Source organism: Nilaparvata lugens, chromosome 2 (assembly GCF_014356525.2).
Source record: "Nilaparvata lugens isolate BPH chromosome 2, ASM1435652v1, whole genome shotgun sequence".
NCBI lineage: Eukaryota > Metazoa > Arthropoda > Insecta > Hemiptera > Delphacidae > Nilaparvata > Nilaparvata lugens.
This window is the reverse complement of record NC_052505.1, coordinates 94,863,506-94,872,693: the sequence shown is the minus strand read 5'-3', so window position 1 is coordinate 94,872,693 and position 9,188 is coordinate 94,863,506. Positions and strand designations below refer to the sequence as shown.

The window sequence follows — 9,188 nt, the reverse complement described above, 5'->3', positions numbered from 1 at the left end:
CATACAAAATTAAATAGGCCAAGTAGGCTAATACAAAATTATTATTTAAAAATAGAGTAAATGAATAGATGAAAATATTTCAGGGTAGGGTTTCGCCCAAGGAAATAGACCTTTCAGCTAAGTACAGCATGAATATTAAAATTGACTTATTGAAACAAAAAATAATTTATGATAACTTGAGACCCTTAAATCTATAGTCATGACTTTTCCAAAATTGACGAATTTATAGGCTGTATAATCTTCGTAAATTAGTGGGGATCCCCTTTTATATGTTTGAACAACTTACGTAGACTTTTGTTTCCATTTTTTGTATTCGAAATATATTCGGCCGTAGAATATATCATTCTGGCTAGATCCTTAACGCATGGCAAAGACGTCGAAGAGATCTCACTATTATAATTTTAGGGTTCATTTAAATGAAATCGCAAAAATTAATATCACAGATTCTCATAGGAACTTTAGGACAACTTTTGAAACAGAAAGAACAAAGATTAAATTACATTAAAACAGGAATTAAAGCTTTTAAAAAGTTAAGTATGTGGACCAGGTCTGTATCCCAGAGGTGATTTTCGAAAAAATGGCCTCGAGTCCTCTTCCTCTAATTTCCACCTGAGTTTCTTCTTAGAAATTAATGCTCTTCAAATTTACATACCAATTCGGTATTGGTCAGATACTGTGATGTAACAAATGCACCAAATGGATGGTGGAAATAGATCCAACTACAAAGCTTTCAAATGAGTGAAATTCCTTATTGTAAGTTGTTCTAAATTATCATTAGGTTCCATAAAAATATAAAATAAATAATATAATTTCATCTATTACGATATACATCTGCTGAATAATTTTGTGAACTTCAAGAGTAGCTAATGATTTGTAGAACATAGACATAATTTTATAAAATAGAGTAGAAGTATAAAAACATTATAACAATACACATGCTTGTAATAATAATCATAATAATGAATAAATATATTTCTTTTGTTTACATAGTTTTTTATGTGTTGGAATGTCAATCCCCAATCACTACATATAAACTAATTTGTATTATGTATCTATAATAAATATAGCTTCATGACAGCTCATGAATGAATATTTGGGCCCATTCGGTATAGAAATTACAATATGAAAGGTGAAAGAATTGATATTATATAGCTGTTTCGAACAATTATTGATCAAACTGCCTTCTCAATTGGCTAGTTGTTGACAAGTTAGCTCTGGTCTGTTTAGGGTTATGTATTGATCCAATTCCAACCTTCAAATATTTGAATTACCTATCAAAACAATAAGCATCACAAATACATAATTATGGTTTCTGGTCAATAAGTTTCTGGAAGATATACAATTACTGATTCATTAGTTTCAGCCTTTATAGGTCAGCCTTTTTACCTCAAAAAGTATAGATTTTGGCATTTTGCCATACAATGCAATGTATAAAAACATAGATAAGACTTTAATGGTGAGTTGTTATCAGGTAGCTAATTTGCGGCTACCTTTCTTTTGAGCAATCGTGTGTACACTCAACCGAGTTGTTGTCTGAATAGGATACTGCCTGTCCCAAATGACTCTTACATGAATTATACATAGAACATTTACACCGTCTTATTTTGGCTGGATTTACATTAATCAGTAAGTATGGTTTGTTATTCAATTTGATACAGGATAAATAGCTTGATTCTTTTTCTTACAATTTCAAATTACTAATTCACATGGTTGAGGTTATGGGTTTACATCCCATTCTATTTTCATGCAATAATATAAGACAGTTATTACAAATATAATAAACATAACATTGTTTTTGGTTATTTCGTACTGGTTTTCATACATAATTCACACTCATAAAAACAATAATACACTAAATCTTGAACACTGATAAATATAGTTTTGGTCTTGTGAGGTTGGTACCTCTAGGTGAGGCTTCTTAGCTCACACCTGATTACCTATTTCTATTTCTCCAATGAATTCCCTGTTATTTCAGGTCAATCGTCTATTCTAAATTGTTTATTCAACAGAGGCTGGCTCAAACAGCACTCTGGTTTATGGACTGTATCAATTACATCGAGAACTTTTTGGGGTTGTCTGGCGTCGGGTAGCAAGTTGAACAATTTGAATGGCTAAGTGCACAATAACATAGGCCTACCTTCATGTCCAAATCCTCCTTGCTTCTAGGATCCCGGGTCCAGATCACGATATGAGATGAGACAACACTTGTAATGAATCACAATAAATCAATAGATCACTTTGCAAACTCGACATTACGAGAAGTTAGCTGTTCGATTGGCTTGCAAACAGCAACTGGCCGCAATTATGCTATTCGCATCACCCTCCAATTGCCCCCTCCACAACACAACGCCAGACAACAAAGCAACATTGATATAACGTCCGAACATTCCGCCCACCTTGGAAGAACTTCCAATAATAAAAAATTAATAAATAATCCATAGATTGGCAAACTGTGTGTTTTCTGTACCACTAAACCCAGTTTTTTCATGCATTGCCTTGTAATAAATGACTCGGTGCTTGCACTATCTAATAATACCTTATGATAATTGCTTTGATTACCTCGAACTCCCAATTCAACAGTTGGTAACAATACTAAGGAACTATTTACATTCGAAAATACTTTCTTAGCTGAGTCAGTAACAAATGTTTGATGGTTTTGATCAGTGGCGTCGTGCACGTCTACCCTGCTCATTTGTTATTACCGGCCAATGTGTTGGTGTTTTCAACAGGCAGCTGTCTCGGCTCTAAATGGAGGAGTGAATGATGACGCGAATTACAGTGATTGCACGACTTCCTTCTTCAATCTCAGATGAAGTGCCCTGCCAATAAACAGCATATACATAGTTTTCATTCTTTTACACGTTTTAATCTATCAGATGGTTTGAGATTCAAGAACACTTAACAATTTTCCAGTTCATGAGAATTATTACATTCAATACATTTCAGCTCGTCCGATTTCGATTTAACAATCATAGCTGAAGCTTTGTAATTTCCCATAGTGGGTTTCGATTCCCCAAACTGCTTACGTGAGGAGGCTTCTGACGATGTGGATGACCCCAATAAGTCAATGGATTTGGTAGCCTCTAAAATAACAGCTTCATCATTCAAAAATATTTGGAAAATTTCCAAATCAGATACTGTTCCATTTCTTAGCAGTCTCTACCACTTCTCTCTCAATTCTTCAGTCAGTTTTTCACGTAAGACAAATTATAACTGGATCAACCAGTCATAAACTGAATGACCAATTGGTTTTAGTGCTGCAATATACTCAGCTAAATGAGTGATGAATTTTCGTAGCAAGTCTGGCTGCTTATTAACTACTGGCATATCAAAAATTGCTTGCAAGTATGTGTCAGTTAGCTTGCAAGTATGCGTCAGTCAGCTTGTAAGAGTCATTGTAGCGATTCAATAATATTTTCCATGCCTCAGCATAATGATCACTTGTCAATAGGACTACAGAAATGACTGACAGTGCATCGCCTCTCAGTACAGACCGAAGATACATATGTTTTTGTATGTCAGCAATTTGACCATTATTATGAACCGTGGCTTTGAATAAATCTTTAAATTGACTCCAAATTCTCAAATTGCCGTCAAAAGTCATTAAAGGAAGCTTAGGTAGGGCAACTGATGAGATATTTCCAGTTGTAGGTGAAGAAGCTACATTGGAAGAACTAATATTCAAATTTGTTTAAGTGGATGGTAAGGTTTCGAGAACAGCCTTGACATTGAAATACATCTCATCAAATTCGCTCATCAGTTTTTCAAGCTGAGTTGTTTCCAATCGAGGATTTTGTTTGTTATAGTAGCTCTGCATCTTATCTATTATATCATTGAACTCCACCTGGTGGTGATTGATATGCTCACCCATAACTTTCAATAAAATCTTCATTTTTTCATTTTTTGGATCCTTTTCGACAGCTTCGGCAATTTTATCAATCTGTTTTATTTTATGAATTAATGCATCTCTTTGAAACCTCAAGTCTTCGATAAAACCCATAGTGAGGCAATAACAGTGAGCGCTCATCGAGAGAGAGAGAGAGTGACAAAGAACCAAACAAGAATTAGAGGGAAAACACGAGAGCAGGCGACACAATGAAGTAGCCTACTGTAACGAACAATAGCTAGCTTATCTAATCATACAAGCCTAGCCAGCACTTCGACTTATGCTCAGTAGAGAATGATCGGTTATGAGGCTAATAATACTGTATCGATGCTCATTGGAACAAACAATAACTGCTATAAATAACGAAATAATGACAATAATCAATGCAAATAACTGCAAGTATCCTTTAAAAAAAGTAACAGTTCCAGTTACTGTTACAGCAAGACGATGTATAAGTCTTTCTCTACTTATTGACACGAACTTGCCAGTCATATGACTTGTGACGCCAATGCAACAATCTTACACAATAATACTACAACACAATTATTTACGAAAATATCACTTGTTCTACTCAATTACCAACTCAAATTGAGCCCAAATTTCTTAAGAATACCACAAATAAAGTGTATATTCATCTACGACGACAAAAACAAGCCATATACACAGAAAAACCAAGAATAAAATAGGCATGAAAAACGACAAACCTATTAGACAATATTTCAAAGTTATGTCCTATTCAAATTCGATTAACAATTCAATCCGGACGGTTGGACCATGTTTATTCAACAGAGGCTGGCTCGAACAGCACTCTGGTTTGTGGACTGTATCAATTACATCGAGAACTTTTTGGGGTTGTCTGGTGTTGGGTAGGAAGTTGAACAATTTAAATGGCTAAGTGCACAATAACATAGGCCTACCTCCATGTCCAAATCCTCCTTGCTTCTAGGATCCTGGGTCCAGATCACGATACGAGATGAGACAACACTTGTAATAAATCACAATAAATCAATAGATCACTTTGCAAAAATCGACATTACGAGAAGTGAGCTGTTCGATTGGCTGGCAAACAGCAACTGGCGCAATTATGCAATATGCATCACCCTTCAATTGCCCCCTCCACCACACAACGCCAGACAACAAAGGGAAACATTGATATAACATTCAAACATAAATGTTCATGATATTTCATCTAATATTATCTATTAAATCCATGTATAGATTTTTAATTGGACAAATGTATCAAGCATTATTTTAAATAATAATTTCATTTTCATGCCTGTGACGAGATGTCCATGGGGATCCATCCCAATTTGAATTGAAACTTCATGTCACCTCGTTGTGGTCAATTTACTAAATATTAACTGGGTAAGTATTCAGGATATAAAAAATTGTTTACATTTGTTATCATCTCAAGCTGAGTTTGTATTTGTTGATATTCCTAATCACTAGTGTTCGTTTATCCTCTGTTGCTTGTTTACATTTGTTGTTGCTATGCACTAATTGATATTTCATGGGCAATTTAATTTCATCTGATAATGACTTCAATTAATGAATTCACATAATACTTTTAATTCACCTGTAACACTTCGAATATTCATTGAGTATATTTATAACCTCAACAGTAGCTGGTTGAGCTTGGTACATGGAATGGTCTAGGCGCTATGTGGGCTATTGGTGGATAGATTACAACAGGCTTTATTATGACTAGGAAATTGAAGATATTTTTCATGGCCATGTTATTTTAATGTTATTTCGGTGTTGTTGCAGGTTGTTGACTGTTGGTGCTGCTGACTCGCTGATGGCTTTCGGACATGCTGCAGACGTTTAGATGCTGATTCTTGGAGGTAAGTTGATGTGTTCCAATTAGCAATTTATTTGTTGATGTATTGAATTGTTCAAACTCTTCAGTAAAGTGGGTTTCTCTTGAAGTTGTCTTGATTGACGATATTCAGGTAGTTTATAATGATAATAAATTTTGAATAAATGCTGGCTTTTTTAACGTTCCAGTAATAGATGTGATAAGAAGTATCTAGATTATGTTTACATGGTGTTTCCCTTATTTGAAGACAATCCCAATTGCCAAGATGAAATCCAGTGCATAATATTATTGAAATATACAGCTTTGCTGAGATTCAAATAAAGTTGATTTAAATTTTCGTTCTGCTGTCCCTCATTCCGGTATTATTCCTAATGTTTTTTGATAGGTGAGGTGTATCCAAGTTAGGTCATGCTGATTGTGCTCTCCCACAACATTGAAAGGTCAGGTTTGTATTCTTTTAGTCTGCAGTTGATAAGTTTCTCCCATTTGATTATTTATTTCCATGAATTTGAAGCCCCGGTATTTTAGGTATTGGTTCAAACTATTCATTTGTCCTGTTCGTTTTACTCTATTCCTGTAATTACTTAATTCGTTTGTTTTAATGCCACCATTCTTCAGTTTTTTCCAATCGAATTCTTCTACTGCTTTCCATTCATGTTTACTGCACCAACTTATACCAGCTTTCCATTTATATCTACCCATCATGCTAACAATAATAATAAACAATATCAAATTACCAATATTCACTTTAACAACAAATTTTCTCAATAATAACATCAAAACCTTCATTATCTCATACATATCACAGTTTTCAATTAATCCCACAGCCATACCAACCATAAACATGAAACAATACATCAAAACATTCATTATTCCTTTCATAACATAACTTTTCAATGTACAATAATAAGGTACCTCTATTCTCCATAGACAACTCATTAATTTTTTTCAATTTCATGTTGCATACTCCCATATTTAATGATCCCGTCTGATAGTCCATATCATTCTCATCCCAGGGACAATAATCCGTGATTAAATTTCTTTTATTTTCAGGTCTATTCCAGTTATCCTTCCAATTTTTGTGGTCACATAGATAAGCTGCTTGCTTGAATCTAATGTGCCTTCTATGCATGCCATCGGTTCTCTTCTGTCCCCCATCCTGGTGCCGGTCGTTGTGGTTCATCTGGTAGGCTGCTTCGTGGCGGTCCTTGTCCGTTGTCTGTGCGTCCTCCTGATGGTGCGGCGTGAAACGGACATGGGGGCGTCGGCACGTGCGTTTCTTCCCTTTCCTCTTCTGCCTCCTGGCCATCGGATGCTGGTTCCTCCTCCTATTCCTCCCGAAGTTGTCTTGTTGGTCCCACGTTTTGATTTCCTTCTCAGCAGCTGGTCGCTGTTTAGGCCCGGTGTGTCTGGGTGAGGTCCAATGCTTGCGCGCGTGTGTGACATGTGGGCACAATAGATCACATGTCGGTTCTGTACCCATCAACTCCTTCACAACATCCTGAAGTCCTTTACTGATGGTGCTCTGCCCGTCCCTGCTGCAAACGAGGTCTATGGCTCGGATAGCAGTCTTCAACTCCTGCCCCAGATGTTGTTGACCTTTTTCATATTCAATGAAATGATTATTCAACTCGGATTGGTTTTCGAGTTCACTTTTCAGATCCCTTTATCTGCTCCACTACTTGGTCAGTCATCCAACTTTCCAACTTTTCCGTTTTGGTAGCTATATCAGCACGTAAGTTGGTGTTCAGGTCGGCGAGTTTATTCTCCATGCTCTGAGATATCTCTCTCATTTGGGTGTTGAGGTTGCTGGAGAATCGGTCCACATTCAGCATCACATCTTTGATTTCTCCAGTCTGTTCCGAAATTTTATGTTAAACCATGGTGGTGATTTTTGTTCCCAGTCCTTCCAACTTGGCTTCAAACTTTTCAAACTATTCTGCTATATGTGTTTTTGTCTCCAATTTTGCTCTATCTGCTGTTTCACGTTTCTTGCCTCCAATCCAATTTCTTCTACTTTTTGTTTCACATCTCTCATCCCTTGATTAATCCCTTTTAGTCCCTCTGTAACTCCGGCGATTTGTGTGGCCAATAGATTCGTGGCTCTCTGCCTATCTTCCATGATCTGCATCCTGAGTCTTCCCTGCATGCTTCTAAATTGTTTGTTCAGCACTTGCAGCATTTGTTCATTTGTGAACATTGTGGTATTTGCTGGTGCAATGGAGATTGGTTCACGGGTATCTTCAAAGATTCGTTTTTCTTCTGTTTCAGATGCTGCTGGTGGAGCATTGGGCGGTGAAGAGGCTGGCCAATCGCAGATATCGGCCTGAGTGGAGGAATGCCGCCCTAAATTGTCGGGGTTGAAGCCTATGGATGACATGCTACTGGGCCCATGACTCCTTGGCGTCTCTGCCTCGCCGTCAGCTGATGTAGCAGTGCCTGATGGGATGGCGTTAAACCTAGCTCCGCAGTGCAGGCTGGATGCTTGGCTGAATCAGACTAGGCGCTGGGACAGCAAATAATAGCAGTGTTGGTGGGAATGCGAGCAGCCGCAGTAATATCTACCACCCAGCAATGGTCGGCATAGTTCCGCCTGGTGGACAGACGACAGATCAATTCAGTCGGTTATTTGATCCCTCCAGCCAGGCTCAGCCTAGCAGCCGAGACAATAGAACAATGGAGTGACTGTCTTATTTGCGTCCATCAGCAGTTTTCTTTCTCACGACTATTTTGATTTTTGTTCTACCTATAATCAATAATAGCTCCAGTCACCAGTAAAAAGTTTCCAGAAACGTGGTGTACTACTATACTTTTCATGATGATGGTGACTTTTCATAATGATTTTCAATTATTTAAAAACATTGTTGACATTCTGAGCCTTCAGGCTAAACTTGGGGTCGCTGAGAACGAACCTGCAATCAGAATTTCTCTATCACGAAAAATAACGAAAAAACCCAGCTGTTGATCTTCCGGACACCGTTAATAGTCATCCTGCAATGCGGTCGAAACACTTCCAAGCCAGACACCCATCTCAAATGACAACAACGCCATGCTGTGAGAAACCATCCTGCACTGCGGCGCTAGGTTAACTGTCGTCACATTCATCTGTGCGCTGGGTCCTGAGGGTAGTGCGACCAGGTATGAGACATCCGAATATGGGTTGAAGTTTTCCATGGTGAAGCAATAAATCCGCGGATAATATTATTAAAGTTCAACCAGTAGTTCGGTAGTATGTGCACAGATGAGTGCTGATTGGTTTCAAAATGATATAGAAATGATCTAAGTGATGTGATAAGTTAACAACAAATATTCAACACAGTGATTAGTGCCACGAGATGACTAGATAATGATTCAATGCACGCTGACCTTCAGTATTGTTCAAGGTGGAATAAATTAAAAACAATTATAAACATTAACAATAAAAAAAAACATAAAAGGTAAAACATATGATAATCCACTATGAGGTAGGATACAAAACCTTCT

At 37.2% G+C, this 9,188-nt stretch overlaps 1 long non-coding RNA gene across 1 annotated transcript; it reads left to right on the top strand.

Annotated features, from left to right (window-relative positions):
- Positions 1-5,153: 5,153 nt before the first annotated feature.
- On the top strand, positions 5,154-8,439 carry LOC120350057. The gene is made up of 3 exons (XR_005570588.1): positions 5,154-5,251; positions 5,654-5,730; positions 7,977-8,439. It is a non-coding gene; the product is annotated as an uncharacterized LOC120350057 (long non-coding RNA).
- Positions 8,440-9,188: the final 749 nt, after the last annotated feature.